Source organism: Dipteris shenzhenensis, chromosome 8, assembly GCF_047967505.1.
Source record: "Dipteris shenzhenensis isolate YYH24624 ecotype China chromosome 8, Dip_SZ_1.0, whole genome shotgun sequence".
Taxonomy (NCBI): Eukaryota; Viridiplantae; Streptophyta; class Polypodiopsida; order Gleicheniales; family Dipteridaceae; genus Dipteris; species Dipteris shenzhenensis.
Window position 1 is genome coordinate 8458467 of NC_141603.1, and position 16969 is coordinate 8475435.

Genomic DNA, 16969 nt, shown 5'->3' on the forward strand with positions numbered 1-16969 from the left:
TATAGATAGGAGATGCCCAAAACTCTAACACATTCTCCCGCATCAAGCATATAAATGGTTAGGGAGATTAATAGGTTTACCAATGTGTGTTTTTCATACACATGCATGCCAACACATGCGACATTAAGAAATTTGAAATTTCCACCCACGCAATGTGTATGGTGGAAATGGAGCTTTTCCAAGTAATTCATTTCACATATAACACCCATGCAAAGTTTGGTACTAGTCCAATACTTCTTGATGTGACAATGGTCAACCGAGGCATTATTTTCCTACACATTTGCAACCACACATGCAAGATGAGACATTTAGCCTAGCCACCTGCAGCGTTACTATACAATGCACATGAAACTTTGCAATGGAATGCTAGTGTGATGAAATAACACCCATGCAAATTTTGTTACTGTTTTGATACTTTTCGATGTGGTAACGAGTGGCTAATGCATACTTTTCCTACACATATGCACTCGCACATGTATAATTGGGTCATCTGCCTTGCCACTTGCACCTTTGGTGTTTGCTGGACATTAAAATCTTCAAAGTCATTTAATTCACATGAAATAGCACCTGTGCAAAGTTTTGTAAAATTCTGATGCTTCTCGTGTGGCAACCATGAACCAATTTGTATTTTTGCCACAAATACGCATGCACGCATTCAAAATCAAGACATGTGAACTTCCCCCCAGTACAATTGGTGTCTTCTAGACATGAAACTTTGCCAAGACTTTTAATTCACATGAAATAACACCTATGAAAAATTTGGTACCAATCAATACTTCATGGAGTAGGAGTTGACTAATGCATACTTTTCCCACACATACTCACTTTTCAAAGAGATTGGACACTCTGCTAAGTTTAACTATAGTTGGTCATCGATAGAGAAGTGGTTCGGCTCAGGAAGTTAACCCAATTCCAAAGGATATGCTACGAGCATATGTAAAGTAAGACAAACCAATTGGGAAGAGTACTTTCCATAGTGTATTTTACCTATAATAAAAGCAAACGTTCAGCATGAGGATGTATGGTTTTCAATATAGAGTCGTCATGGTAAAAAAGAGGAGATTTAAAGAGTTAAGGATATTCTTAAGATCTCAGGGAGATGAGGAAAATTTCTAAAGTTAACCTTGAAGAGGACAAGTCTGTGTCAAATTTTATGTAGGTAAGTTATAAGTTGTTCTTAAAGAAAGTGATTAAGTCTACTTAAAGACTTCAAAAGGTTTTGAATCTTTAAAAAGGGTATTCCCTGAATTCCATTTTTGAGGATGAAAACTCTTATAAGGGGGGAGTAAGGTTATGATAGTGATAATTTAGGGACCTAAGAGAGCTAGACCTCCCAAAGACATGTAAAGGATCAAACTTATAACAAAGTACAGTCATAAGCAATTAACAAAGGTGTCTAGTAGATGGGGTTCAATGGGAGTGGCATACCCAGGCTAGAGGACACAATGGTTTTGAGCACTAAGGTAGCGGTCATGCAAGTTAAGGGGCAACTAACTAAATATGGCTAGATGTCCTAGAATAATAAAACCTATCCAAGAATAGCTTATGTGAGTATGTAGTTGGCATGGTTGGATGAAAAAAAACACAACTCTCTATCCTCCAGCTCTATTAGTGTCCAATCAAGAAGTCCATGGCAAGCGATATATGCCTAGCTTCTCTAGACCCATATGCCCTACTACCCTCCCACTACCCAATTTAATTATTCAATTGTGAAGTGCTTGTCATACACTTCCACAAACTCTTGTCACCTCAAAATTAATTTTGTTTGTGAGTAGATCCCTACCATTGACCGAGTGGCTAAAGACTAGGGCTCTTCTGGCTGAGGTTCATCATCAAGGTCGGCCGCATTTTCCCTTGAGGAATTGGCTGACTGACCTCCTTCAACTGTGGAAAGAGCATTAATTTCAGCATCAGGCTTGGCAACCTCCTTGTGTGCTTCTTCCAAATCAGGTTTAGCACTGTCAACTGGCCCTTCTGTGAAATTAGATATCTTATGATGAAATCTCAAATTCTTTGTGGAAAGCCTGACTTTTTGACCAACACTTGGGAATCTTAGATGCAAGATTCTTACGAGGCAATTTATAATGTTAAGTAGCACAAATATAAGTAACCATGGCTATATGGGTAAACAACATCTATACTAAACAAATCTTGAACGTCTTGTCACAACCATATGCCTAACTAGACCTATAAGGCATTTATATCTAAGGGTAGCAATGGATACTCATGTAGAAATGAGCTTCTAGTAGAACTTGCTACCTCAGTCTGTGTTACGAAGACAACATTCAGCAGAAAGTAGTCATACTTTTTCAACAGGGGTGAATTGCTTAGGCACCTCATTTGTGACATGTTCGTCAACAAAATGAAGAAGAGGCATACAAAGCAACTTAATGCTTGGTGGCTTGCGAGCCCATTTGGCCTAAATAGATATTGGAGGACAAGAGGCAACATTGATCTTGTGTGACAACCAACATTACAAAGAGATTGTGAAAAACCAGGTGTTCCATGCTTGGACGGAGGACATCAAGGGTTGGTAGATCGACTCAGCAATCCTAATACCATAAGAGAGATAGTGGGAAGATGGCAGAGGAGCAATAAAAAATGGGCAAGTATGAGAAGCATGAATATACACAATAACCAAAAAAAGTCTAATAAGATTGAAGCTATTTTGAATGTGAGTAATATGATCTCACTCGTACACTTCAAAATAAGAAGGCACATGACTCATGGTTGGTGGCAAAGCTCGCTCTTCTTCCCACCCTTTCATGTGGATAACCCATGGGTGCATTGAAGTGGCAAGCATCTTTGCACCAACCCTCCACTTGTCCTTCGTTTGTGTCTTTTAGTGATGCGAAAGGATTCCTGCATATGAGTCACCCAATCCTGACATGGGAGATTGCATTTTAATTTTTGTGGAAATGGAGGCTAAGGGTTGTTGCAATTAATTGTGGGGTGTTGGCCCTTATTTTCACATGAAAGATACCCCCTTGCCATCTTGTGCATGTGAGAGGTTCAATTTGTGCAGTTGAAGGGGAGTTAAAGCCAAAAAGATTTCAACTCTAAAGTGTTTGGTTAATGGGCTTTACAACTCTGATGTATTTGATTCATTTGTAGGTACATAAAGCACCAATAAACAAGATGCATATGAGTTGACAAGGTACACCAACGCTACAGTCTTACAAATATGGTGTATTTATTCGTAGCTACACATATACAACACCAATAAATATAATGCATAAGAGGCTACATAGGAGGACAAGGTACTTCAATGAAACATCACTATCGTCTTTGTTTAGGATGACAAGGTATGGTAACAAAACATTAATATATTCTTTATTTAGGACCTATTCGTTGCTAGCAATAGGGGTAAGTTTGTATATTCATGACAATCAAATGATAATCTTCTCCTACTATTAAGGAGAAAATGTTAGATAGAAAACCCCACAGGTGCTACAAGGGTGGATTTTTATGCATACAAAGATCCAAAAGATCAATCCATACATAATGAAGCATGGATTGATCATTCTTCCATTTTGAGCACTCCTCAACATCATGCTCCATCTCATCCTGACCTCATCATATGTTAAATCTCGTGCAATTTCCTAAAATGGGGCCATAAACATAGCCTAAGAGAGAGGGCTATGTATGTTGTGAGTCTCCATTACATCATGACCCATGGTGGTCAAGGGGAGAGCAACTAAATATGAAAAAAGGAAGGTAAATGGATAATGGTGACATGGGGAAGGGAAGAGAGAGCGAGAGAGGAGGAGGGGGGGTTGGAGTGCTCATGCTAGAGCAAAAGGAGAGCCCATGGTGGAGAGAAATAGGCATATAAGCCTCCTTTTATAGCCAATGTCAACATCATTTAATCGACCCAAAGTGCTTCACAACTAATTGAGCATAAAACACTCACAAAATTTATCACCTATGTGTGCGAATGGGATGTGACACCATGGTGGAGGGAGGGTGGAGGGCCAATGACGATGGAGTGGTTGATGTGAGGAACCTAGAATGTACCATACCAAACAAATGTGCACAAAGGTGCAATCTATAAAAACTTACAACAAGAATATTGATGACAATGTGGATGGCAAATTCCAAGACAATTTTCCATGCTGATCTTGACACCTTTGTTCAAAAAGCCCATTGAAGACTTGAGAGAATGTTCTCTAAAGGATTTGTTTTCGTGGAAAACTTGTGACCTTAGAAGGCTATTCCATTTTTTTGGGCCCCCGCACTCACACATCGAGGCACATTAGCGTGCGGCTGGAGGCACTGCAATTTAGGCCGTGCATAGAATGGAGAGGGTGCACTTATGCACCCCTCCCATTTGCGAGGTGCAGATCTTGGCACCAATGCATTACTCCATTTTGACCGTTGTTGCTCGTCCTTCTTCATGTTTACCTGTGCGCACAGAGGGGGGTAGACGTGTATAGTTACTCACCGGCCAGCGATAATTTCTTCGCGAAAAGCATCCCGTAAAAATTCATGTGAACAAATTTAAAAGGGTCTTTGAATTTGCACCCAGCGTACACCTTGTGCACCTCCAACCTCGCATTTTTGGGCTTGTAGGCACATGCCCTTAGGGTGTTAACACATCGCTAAAGGGTGCCTAGGTGCAATCCAACATATGGGCACCCAAAACAAGTACGAGGCAGTCTTGTATGGGTGCCTCCCATGGGTTTTAAAAGACCCCCTTTACAATTACCTAATGGCTACCCAATGATCGTTTTATAATTGTGGGACCCTAAACACACAAGTGATTGGCAGATTTGAAAAGTGCCCATTGTTGGTTGGCTGCCCACGAAAGGGCTTAAAGAGGACAGGACATGGAGTCCATGTAGGACTGGAAGATTTGGTCATGAGCGGTCTGTGATGCCCACCCATTGGCTGCCTATCGTTACAAACATCTCCTATTAGTTCAAGTGTGTAAACAACCTATGAGAAGGACTTACATAGCCTAACTGCAGAGTCTTGCAGGGACTCAGGTTGCGAAGAGGCTCCATTAATGCATGCATTTTATTGGCTAGTTGATTTTCAACTAGCCTAGTAGTGGAGGAAAGCGTCGGACTAGGCTAGTCTAAAATCGACTAGCCAATTGGCATTATTGGAGGTAAAAGGCCCCATGGGACTCTGCCAACTTTGTAAGAGCCTATTCATCGAGGGAGCTCAAGAAGCTGGCCCCTACTCAAGAGCCGCCATGCGTGAACCCAAATTGAGGGCCTTTACACCGCCCAAGTCCTCGCCTTCCAAGCCTTTGTTTATAGGGGCATGGTGCCACATTGAAAGCGATTATTGGATCCACCAAAAAAGGAGGGTGGACAAAGTTGGGCAGCGAGGACCCCCGAGGGGTTTTACTTTATTGAAGGCATTTATTGCATCAAGGTTGGTGGGGTTTGAACCTACAATAAGTTGCCACATACTTTGTAAGGGCTTGGAATGATCCAGGCCCACCAAAAGGGAAACAAGGTGAATGATATTCAATCATTCATAAGGCTTGCCCAAGATCAAGAAAAGTAAACAAAAAGGAATCCACTCAAAATGGTGTGGAGGAAGACTTGAGGAGATAAAGGGGAGAGAGAGAGAGAGAGAAGGGAGGAGATCCTCTCTAAGAAGACTTGAGGAGATAAAGAAGGGAAGAGAGAGAGAGAGAGAGACAGTCAACCACTTTAAAGTCTGCATTGAACCAATGAAGAAGGGCCAATAGGAAAAATGCACTTCCAAAAAATTCAAAAAATGCCTAATTTCTCCTTTCCCAAATCGCATCGTTGCTAAGGCTACCTAGAGGGCAGGGCAAAAATAAAGACCCTTAAATTCCTACCCAAACCAGCTCTAGCGGGTGAACATGCTCTTAGCAAGCCCAACTTTGAGCCAAGGCCTTTCTGCTGAGTGTTTTCTTTTTCGTAAGCTCAACGCAGCAGTCGCAAGGATTAAGATCAGGTAATCGTTTTCACCTCATCAGCATGCTCCACCCCCTGAATTTTCGGCCTGAGCTTTGTAAATCTGCCTTATGTTTCTTTGCAAATTATAGTTTGCAATTACGATGTTCTTCCAAGCGCTTTTGAAGTAGCATGCATGGGACCGTTGTACCTCGCACACTTTGTTGACTTTGTTTTTCTGGACAGGCAGCTTGCAGCAGAACGTGCGTGGCAGTGGATTGCAACTGTAAGCTAACTCATATACTCGACGGCTTTGTTCGTGAGACTTTTGCCACATCGGTGAGCACATCGTTGACATGAATCTACAACTGTGAAAGATCACTTTGGCTGTCTCGGCAATAACCGTTTCCAAACGTGTGCTCATGGGCTACTTTCTCATGATGCTTTCTAGAGTCTTTCTCACTATTTTTCCACAGATTGAAATGAATTAAGTGTCATTCTTTTATATCGATCCAACAAAGAGAAACTTTTTCCAGAGGAACGTCGAGTCCTAATCAGTTGGGGCAAGGGTTTTTCTCTTGCACCGTTGTTTCTGAATTTACTCTTTGAGGACTCTTCCTATATTGGCCTCTTAACTGGCTTGGTACGCACCTTGAGCCCCCAAGCTTGAGCTTCATCAAGCATGAGCACTATCACCAAGCTATGGAACATAATGTTCTTACATGGAACCATACAAGTAATATTTCAAAAAAGGCACCGATGTGAGGGGAACTCCCTCCTCGCCTTTTTTAATGTTCCCCCCTCCCCCCCCTTCCCCTTCATTATTGCCTTCCCATCCTTAAGTTAAGGTGTCACCCTCAGCTTTAAATAAATAGCCCTTATCTTTCCTTCCCCTCCTCCCTCGTAGTTTTAATTTCTTTCCACCCGCCCCCATTCTCACCTCAACTAATGCAAATGGAATTTGCATTTTTATTGAGTAGGGGGACATAGTCATTATAAGAAGTTTTCTTCCCATCCTCTTTAGCTAATTGTGTTAATTGTTGTGTGCTGATGAAGATAAATAGAGTGGAGGTTGATATGTTCTAAGAGATGTTACGAATTTACTTTCCAGTTCTCATGCTGAAATTCCAGAAATCCAGCCGCAAAAAACGCACATTCAAGGCAATTGCTGTAATTTAGGGTTTTACCGCTTAATCCTCTGCAACTAAGCTGTGTTGAGTGGCTCTAAAAATTTTAATTCAAATCTGAATTCTATTGTACGAGTTATTTCCACCTTTTATTCCATAAGAGTAAGCTTATCTGCTCGGATTATGTCTCTTGCATCCAATTACCTGTTAGGACTGCCACAGCTGAGCAGCCAGCTATGGATGGACAGACGGCAGCCAATGGCTGCCAGCCAGCAACTGACATGTACCATGAAAGAACCAGACAGCAGAGGGGGAGGCTTTCTAGCCTGCGCCACAGATTTGCACCACCTTTTGCACAAGGCAGCACCGCCACCTCTGACTGGTCTCAGCCACCCCACTACCCTTCCCCTAACCAGTGGTGGATAAGACTGGTTATCAACGAGGGTTAGGGTAACTAACCCCACACCACAAAAAAGAAAAAGAAAAAGAAGAAGAAAAAAGGAATCGATCTAGAGGGCTTTATCAGCATCTTTTTGGCTCTATATGTGGTCAATTTAGGCAATTGTGAGGTGTCATTTGGTCACTACAAGTAAGCCTCTTCATCGACCCTTATCTGAGCCTCTCCATTTGGTTTTGGGCTCCACTGTACATACTACGAGGTACCTAGCCAGACATCGGCAATTTATTGGCCACTAAAAGGATGCTCACCCAAATGTGCACCTCGTTTTGATGAGCCTTTGGCCGGCAGTGATGCCACAGGAAGAGGCTGCTCAACATGAGCAAGTGTTTACCATAGTGGGAGCACCCATAAGTGGCGTGGGAATGCCTTCTTGTCCCATGTCACCTGCATTAGCAATTGCACAAGCATAGTTTTTGGAGGCGTTCTCATAGCAAGTGTTTGCCTTTTGAGCACCCATAAGTGGCTTTTACCATGCTTTTTGAATATAATGGAATTATTTGAATAACTTTGCTGCAAGCTATGTCCAAGATTATAAAGCCATTCTCGTCCTAGCACAATATTTGTGCTTTTGACATGCATGATTTGGAAATCCAATGCATTCTCATAGCGTCTAATATCCACCTCTACACCATGCAACATGCTTGTTGCTGCCCTTTGTAAGAGAAACTACATATTTATGGGCACTTTGACTCTTAGGCAACTTCAAATTTGTAACTAAGGAGTAGTTTATGTGTGGTATAATCATGGACCATTATTCTTACTTTTGGCCCCCCATTAGATCATGAGGATCAAAATTAGGCTATCATATTGTCAATGATAAGCAACACATATGTGTGCTATCCTCACGATAAGCCTCTACTTCTGTGTATTCTTTAGTACCTTCAAGCTGCACAGAGTGTTCTTTGAGGTTTATTTGGGGCTTTAGCTTCCATCTTTTGATTTTTGGGTAGTTCCAAGTAGAGTATGTGTGAGAGCATTTGTTTATACTATGTGCAGGTGTGTGGATTTGTATATGTGAGATCTTATGTTTATAATATGGTCTACATCCACCGTTGGGCACTGATGACATCAGTGGGGGTGTCATAGTAGCTAGTCCCTGCAATGCGTGATGGAGTTTATGGTTTTCAACCTTTTGAGTGACTATCACCAAGATCGAAACTGCACATTGAGTTGTGTTTGTAGAGGATGAGTTCGGGCATGTTCCTAAATTCATCTAGATATAAGTTCCAAGTAGAATGGTCTCTGCCTAGACATTTAAAGCAAAGATTTTCTTTCGTAGCTGTTTCATAATCCTCTTTGCAAAAGTGGATTTTGGAGTTTATTGGATGTGCTAAGGAAACTCCCTTTTTGAATTGCTCATTTCTTTTGAAATTAGGAAATCTATTGAATCTGGATAGCTTCTTCAAGGTGAGAATTTCTTCTCATGTTTACCTTGTAATTGTCTTTTAGAGCTCTCACAAAACCCCTTATTGGAAACTCAATGCCTTTTAGTTTGAGTATTGCTTCTCTGTAATAGAGCTATTTATTAGACCAAAGAGTTTTTTCCCATACTATAACTATCTAAAGCTTCCTATTTTCTTTTAAGCGCTCATTTTGAAGTAAAAATTCCTTTGCAAATGCTTGTGCAAACTCAGTTCTTTACATTGGGATTTTGTCTAACTCTCTAATCCACCATTCATATGCTTTAAAATTCTTCTTTTTTCTTCCTCACTATAAGTTGGCGGTTTTACGTCTCTCAAGACATTTGAGGTTCTCTAAGTTAAGAGGTAGACACTTTAAATTGACATGGAGGAGTTTGTGAGTTACGGATTTAAGATCTGATAACTTTGAAAGTGCTTTAGTAAGCATTTTCAATGAATCATTGATTGACTCCAACATAATTTCTAATTTTGTGAATTCCAAATAGGAAATTGTATAATATTCATAATCTCATAATCTACGTTCTCTAAATCATCTTGAGTATCTTCTGCAACAATTGCTTTTCCTTTTCTCGCACTTGGAGTTGGTAATCTAAATAATTTGGAGTTGCTTTGCTCTCCTTGGAAGCTGCCTTGTGCCCTCTCTAATCAGATGTACTAGTTTTGGGGTTTTTTGTTGTCCCATAGACCTATGGTCTCCCGTGGACATTAATAAACTTTCTTTCTTTCCTCAATTTCTATAGTTTGCCTTCTTGCTCTAGACTTGTTATGGTGTGAGTTTGTTCCAGAACTAAAAAAAGAAAAAGCTTTACCTAGAAAGGAAAATGCAGTATCTACTCCCTTGTTATTTGTTCGAGGTTCTGGAATTCAAATTTAGAGTCAAATTGAGCCTCTTTTAATACGTGAACTTGTCCCTCCATCCTGCTCTCCGAAGTTAATCCTCTCAATCTCGGAATCTCATCGATCTTTGGTTTGGAACATAGGAGGTTGGAATGAAATAAAATTGGCTTTTGTAAAAAGGAAAGAAAGGGAGGTATAAAGGTTTTATGACATGACTTTCTCTTTAAAGACTATGATGTAGCTTTTTTTTCCCTCTTTTTTTTCCCCGAGTTGCAGACCATAGTATTACCAGCTAGGCTTATCACCAATGCCATACCTGATTGCCTATGGCTACTACACCATCACCTACTTCATACGGATGTTGGTACATGATTTATATGGAAATTTGCTAAGAGGGCAACTCCTCTTACGGGCCTCTTGAAGAAGGATGCCTTTTTGTGGTTAAAAGAAGTGCAGATCAGTACTAAAGACCTGAAATTTACCTACCAAGACCCCTTTTTCAGCAGTACAGGTTACCTGGTAGTTCATGGGTCAAGTGTTTAAGCATCATTGATCTGAGGGTATTGTCAGTGATAGAGATGCAAAATTTATGGGTCAAATTTTGCAGGATTTATTTACAACAACAGGTACTTTACTCACCCCTAGCATACCATACCATCCTGAGATTGATGGTCAGTCTGAAAGGGTGATTAAATGGGTTTAGGATGCCTAAGGCATTTTGCTATTACACCTAGAGTTCGTGGGATAAGTGGCTTGTACTTGCTGAATTTCGCTACAACAGCACTAAGCATTTCTCTATTGGAATGAGCCCGTGTAAGGCAATGTACGGATGCGAAATGGGAATGCCTTCCTCAATTGCAGACATGGTTGTAAAAAACCAGCAAGCACGAGATGACTTGGAGAGGATGGAGGCTTTTCTACAAGTGGCTAAGAAGAATATGCAACATGCCCAGGCCAAGCAGCGGATGAGTGTAGGAGATACTTGGGTTTTAGAGAAGGGAATTATGCACATTTACATCTCCACTGAATGGTAACACCAACACAAAGCTTGCTCATTTGTATTATGGCCCTTATAGGATCATCCGGAGGGTTGGGGAAGTAGCGTATCAATTGGAGCTAGTGTGCACCTCCACGATCCACAATGTGTTTCATGTGTCTTTGTTGAAACCACATCTGTGCTAGCATGTGCACATACTTTTAGAGTTCCCAGCTGTGGATGAGAGGGATACATTGAGTACCTTATCAGATGGAAATGACTACCAAAGGATGAACAATCATGGGAGCTAGAGAGCATTGTCCAAGAGTGCCCCTATCTTGTACCAAGCTGATCAGCATCACTTTGCTGTCTCAGTACCCTTGTGCGACAGCTGAAGCATGCAATTTTGAGGGCAAAATTGTATGGAAGGGATGGCTATAATGAAGGTGGAAAAAGTGGTTAATGTGAGAGTACTCTAGTGAGAATTAGAGGGGATTGTGAAGGTGATTGTATGTCATGACAAGAGAAATCACTAATCTGTGATTAGTAGACATTAAAACATTATTATTATGTTATACGCCAATGGTGTAACATGTATTTGTATTTATGATGGAAACGGACCGATTTGTTATGGTGGTGGATCATCTGAGTAGATAGGACTATTCGAGCTGGAGCCACTGCTTCAGACGGCATCGAATTTGGACATGTGATACTTATTCTATTTATTAAAAAAATGTGCACACACGTGTCTAGGTCCTAGGGGCAATAGGAAGGGAAGGGTGCATTAAGGTGCATTGAATGGTAGATGCATGGGTCATAGGCTAAGGGTAGGTGTAAATGGGAAGATGGAACTGGAGTGATCTCAAGGGACATTAATGAAAGGGTATCACCCTTTCATTGTGAATCTCACGTTGCATTCTCTCGACCACATTGCATTCATCCGTCATCTCTCTCCCACCTTGCATGTAGGTCGAAAAAGAAACAAGTTCTCTCACGAGGGCGCTCTTCCCCATTGGAGGGCCAATCGGCATTCAAATTCTGCATGCATTGCACACATTTGCATTCTCGAAAAGTGTGGGTTTTTCACATTTGGTATCAGAGCGGTGACGATCCACGAGCGGGACGAGAAGAGGGCGACAGTTGCGGACGACGGAAGTCGCAAGAGAAGTTGCGGAAGAGGATCACGACCGACCGATCTCTGAGTTTCTGAGACAAGGGATTTTTTATGAAAATTTCTGGTCTTGAATTAAAAGCCTTAAACCGTGAGGAAAAGGGATCCCCCGTTCTCCCCAACGGAAAGTCGGATCGGAATAAGATTTTAAGGGGGTGATCCACCCATCAAGTATCCCCTATAACGGTATCTACAACTCCAATCCGCTCAAAACAAGTAGCCCAAACGGAGTGTACCAGTTTACAGCAGAAATACAAGAAGAAAAGCCTGAAAGAGAAGGGAAAGGAGGTCATTTTAAGTGTCTTCTCAACACAAACGAAGCGGGAGTTGGATAAGCACCACCAACTCTACAACACTTGACTTTTGCTGTAAAATAAACCTCTTTTTTTTTTGAAATTACAGCAAGACATTTTCTCTCTTGTATTACTAAAAGGACAGAATGGAAGGGGAAGGGACATATAACAATGAACTTATTCCTTTTCCTCCATTACCCCAAGGAGAGAGAGAAAGAACACCTTCACCCCCTCTTGAAGAGGATGGATTAGGTGAGAGTTATACACATCTTTAGTATGATAACCCACAAATAGATTTACAGCAGTCTCTCCTTCAAGAACCTCTTGATAGGGAGTTCTCCTTTCGTAATGAAAGAAGAAAAGAGACCAGCCAAGAACAAGGTGATGAGTTCACGCTTTCAACTCAAAGCCCAGTACACATGGATTATAATCCAAGTGCAAGAGGAAGAGAGGAGACTCCTGTTGATAAGCTGATTTTTCAGCTTAGCAATATGGTTGAGCAGTCCATTATGACAAGATTAGGGACTAAGAGGACTTTAAACTTCGGGGATGAAGAGTTGAGTACCGCTTCTAATGATAGAGTGTGAGGGAGATAGAGTAGGGAGTAGAGAGACTCACTGCACACACACAATAGTGGGGATAATCACAATGAGTGAGTGGTACCTCCCCAAGTACACACATATATATTATGGATAAGGTAGTAACCCTTAAGTACAACTAAGTACAAATGTGTACTTAGTGTACTTAAGTGTCCTACACTAAAGTACAACATAAAGTACTATTTACATAGGGTGGTCAGTGCCTTTACCCCAACAACCTCCCACTTAAAGGCAGTGTGCCCTCAAGGAGAGAAAGAATATTGGTCTCAACCAATACCCATAAGAGATCTGCAGTGTGCAAACCTCTCTGCAGCTAACCCTTTGGTTAACAGATCTGCCGGATTGTCATCTGTATGCACCTTAACAAGCTTAATTTGCTTGTTTTCAAGCACCTCCCTGATGAAGTGATATTTCACATCTATGTGCTTCGTCTTTGCATGAAAGACAGGATTACGTGCCAACTGTATGGCACTCTGACTGTCACAATGCAACAATGGAATCTCCAATGGATAACCCAAATCTGCCACTAACCGAGATAGCCATATAGCCTCCTTGCATGCCTCAGTGGCTGCAATATATTCAGCTTCTGTAGTAGACAATGCAACGCATTGCTGCATTCTAGATACCCACGACACTGCACCTCCAGTGAAAGTGAAAACGTATCCGGTAGTAGACTTCCGGGTATCAGGGTGACCGGCATAATCAGAGTCTGTATAACCTTGCACTTTTGCATCTTGACTGCCGAAACATATACACAAGTCCTGTGTACCTTTCAGGTATCTCATGACACCTTTTACTGCATTCCAATGCTTTTTGCCAGGTTTAGCCATGTATCTGCTAACCACTCCCACTGCAAACGCAATATCGGGCCTGGTTGCAACCATAGCATACATGAGACTGCCACATGCTGATGCATACGGAATCTTTGACATCTCAGCTTTTTCAGCATCTGTCTGAGGGCTGTCCAAAGCACTGATTTTCACATAAGGAGGCAATGGAGTACCAATACTCTTCCCCCCCTCCATGTGAAATCTCTGCAAGACCTTGCCAATATATTCCTTCTGAGACAAGTATAGCAATCGCTTTTCCCGATCCCGAAGTATCCGCATACCCAATATATGGTTGGCATCACCAAGATCTTTCATATCAAAGGTCTGGTGCAATCTCTTTTTCAAGGCATTCATCTCATTATGAGATTTTCCAGCAATTAACATGTCATCCACATACAAAATGAGGATAAGTAAACTGCCATCTGAAGCTTTCTTGGTATACAAGCAGTGATCCTGTAACCCTGGGTTCGCATGAATGTATCAAACTTATGATACCATTCCCTGGGTGCTTGCTTTAGACCATAAAGACTTTTCTTTAGTTTGCATACAAGCTTCTCTTTGCCCTTCACTGTAAAACCCTCTGGCTGCTGCATAAAAATTTCCTCATGTAAATCACCATGAAGAAATGCTGTCTTGACATCCATTTGGACCAAGTCCATATCTGCATGTGCAACCAATGCTAATACAGTTCTGAGTGTTGTCATCTTAACAACAGGAGAGAATATCTCGTCAAAGTCAACACCATATTCCTGCTTGAACCCCTTGGCAACCAGTCTGGCTTTATGCCTTGGCTTTTCACCAGGTGTGATCTTAAGTCGATAAACCCATTTGCATGGCAGTACCTTCTTACCAGTAGGCAAGGATACCAATTCCCAAGTGCCATTCTTGTGAAGGCTGTCCATTTCAGCCTTCATAGCAAGATCCCATTGAACCTTGTCTGCCCTCTGCCTAGCCTCTCTGTAGCATGAAGGCTCTCCACAATCAGTGAGCATCAAATAATCAATGCCTGGAACAAATCTTTCTGGCTGCCGCGTCGGTCTAGTTGACCTTCTAACCCAATGACCATCGTCTTGAGCTGGCTGTCCAGCCTGTTCATCACCCTGATAAGGTGGCTGTCCCATGTCTCCTGGCTGCATTTGCATGTCAGGAGGATCACCTAACTGTGCTTCATCCATTGGGATGTCTTCTGCCATACCTGGCTGTCCATTAGGACCTGGTGCAGCATCATTTAATGGCTGGTTATGCTGCTGTTGTGGCTGATTTACAGCCTGTTCGTGTTGCCCATGATGCCTGTTATCATCAATAGTTACTTTTAAAGGTCCCTGCTGTACAACAGGTTCCTTGAACATGATGGTTTCATCAAACACGACATCATTGCTGCGTATAAGTTTTCTGTTCTTGGGATCCCAAATCCTGTAGCCCATCTCACCTTTGTCACCGTAACCTAGGAATATGCATTTAAGAGACTTTGGATCCAGTTTAGTTCTGTCCTCCCTGCGTACATGCACATACGCGACACAACCAAAGACCCGTAGGTGTTTGTAAGACGGAGGCTTGCCCGTCCATGCCTGTTCAGGCACACCACCACATAGTCTCTTGTTTGGTGACCTGTTAATAAGGTGCACAGCTGTCTTTACAGCTTCAGCCCAAAATGTGTGGGGCAATGCAGCATGTGACAACATGGATCTGACTTTCTCTTGAATGGTCCTGAACATTTTTTCAGCTGTACCATTCTGTGGAGGATCATATGGTGCAGACAACACCCTTTGAATACCCTTTGCCTCACAGAATTCTTGAAATTCTTTGGACAAATACTCTCCGCCATTGTCAGATCGTAAGGCTTTCAGTTTTTTGTTTGTCTCATTTTCGACCAGTGCAACAAACTTAGTGAAAGCCTTGAACGTATCACTCTTCTTTCTGAGAGTGTAAACCCACACTTTGCGGGTGGCGTCATCTATGAATGACAGTATGTACTTTGAACCTCCTAAAGAGAGTGTAGGCATCTCACACACATCTGTATGTACTAGCTCCAAGAGCTGTAATTTCTGATCTGACCTTCTCTTATGAGGTATTTGTACTTGACGACCGTAGAGACAAAATTCACATTTCTTTAAATCTGAATATTTTAGACTCGGCAAGTAACCAAAATGAGCCAATTGCTCCATTCCCTTAATACTCATATGGCCAAGCCGGCTATGCCACAATGAAATCTTTGGCAGCTCGGTGGCATTTACATCAGAATGCGGACAATGTCCAGCATGAAGTGAGTACAAAGTATCAACCTTAGGACCCCTGGCAATAGCCATTGCCCCTTTGCTGATTTTCCATTTCTGACTGCCAAAGGTGGTATGATAACCATCGTCATCCAACAACCCTGTGGAAATCAAGTTTTTCTTCACCTCAGGAACATGCCTGACCCCTTTGAGCATTAACTGCTGGCCATTTTCAAGCACAAGCCTGACATCACCTATGCCAATGATAGAACATGCATGGTTATCACCAAGAAAGACCACTCCCTTTTGCCCTCCTGCATATCTGACAAACAGATTTCTGTAGGATGTCACATGAAAGGAAGCACCTGAATCTATAATCCAGGAAAACATATCTGATCCATCACCAGCATGAAGTGTATGAGCCTCCAGTGAAGAGGTGAAACATATCTCATGTCCACTGTCACTGTCACTGTCACTAACATAAGTAACATTCAGCTCCTCTTTTTCTTTACCCTTAGACTTGCCTTGAGCCTTGCCTTCTTTGGCTCTCTGGTCATTCTTCTTTTGAAAACACTTTTTCTCAATATGTCCCTTCTTGCCACAATAGTTGCATACAAGATCACTCTTAGAGCGGGACTTGCTCCTCTCTCTTTCTTTGTCTTTTCCACGTGTTTTGGACCTGCTGCGTGCATTCAAAGCATTTGACTTCCCAATAGCATTGTTCTTTCTGTTCATCTCTTCCTGTAGAAGAGCACTCTCCACATCTGCAAATAACAGAATGGCTTTTGAGTTGCTGGTAGAAGTCCTGAATGTGTCCCATGACTCAGGTAGAGAACATAGGATGAGTGTAGCTTTCAGCTCATCATCGAGCTTCAACCCCTGGTTGATCACCTGGCTGAATATGCTGTTAAACTCAATAATATGAGTGGACATAGCTGTCCCCTCCTTCATTTGAAGACCAACAAGCTTTTTTAGCCAGTAAGCTTTTCCCGTGGCACTTTTCTTGGCATAAGTATCCTCAAGACGTTGCCACATCTCCCACGCAGTAGGTTCATCCCTGATGCCTACAACCAGTGAATCAACAACTGTAAGCATAATGGTCGACCTGGCCAAGCCGTCCATCTTCTCCCACTGCTCATCAGTAACGTTGGGGGGCTTAACAC

The 16969-nt window shown here is 42.0% G+C and overlaps 1 protein-coding gene across 1 annotated transcript in view; it reads left to right on the plus strand.

Annotated features, from left to right (window-relative positions):
* The first annotated feature begins 5821 nt into the window (after positions 1-5821).
* The window catches only part of LOC147899058 (transcription elongation factor SPT4 homolog 1-like), a 28876-nt gene continuing 17728 nt past the window's right edge, over positions 5822-16969 (plus strand). The window contains exons 1-2 of the mRNA XM_087378580.1: positions 5822-5940; positions 6126-6218. The gene's annotated coding sequence lies outside the window, so the exon portion shown is untranslated. The remainder of the gene's footprint in view (positions 5941-6125; positions 6219-16969) is intronic.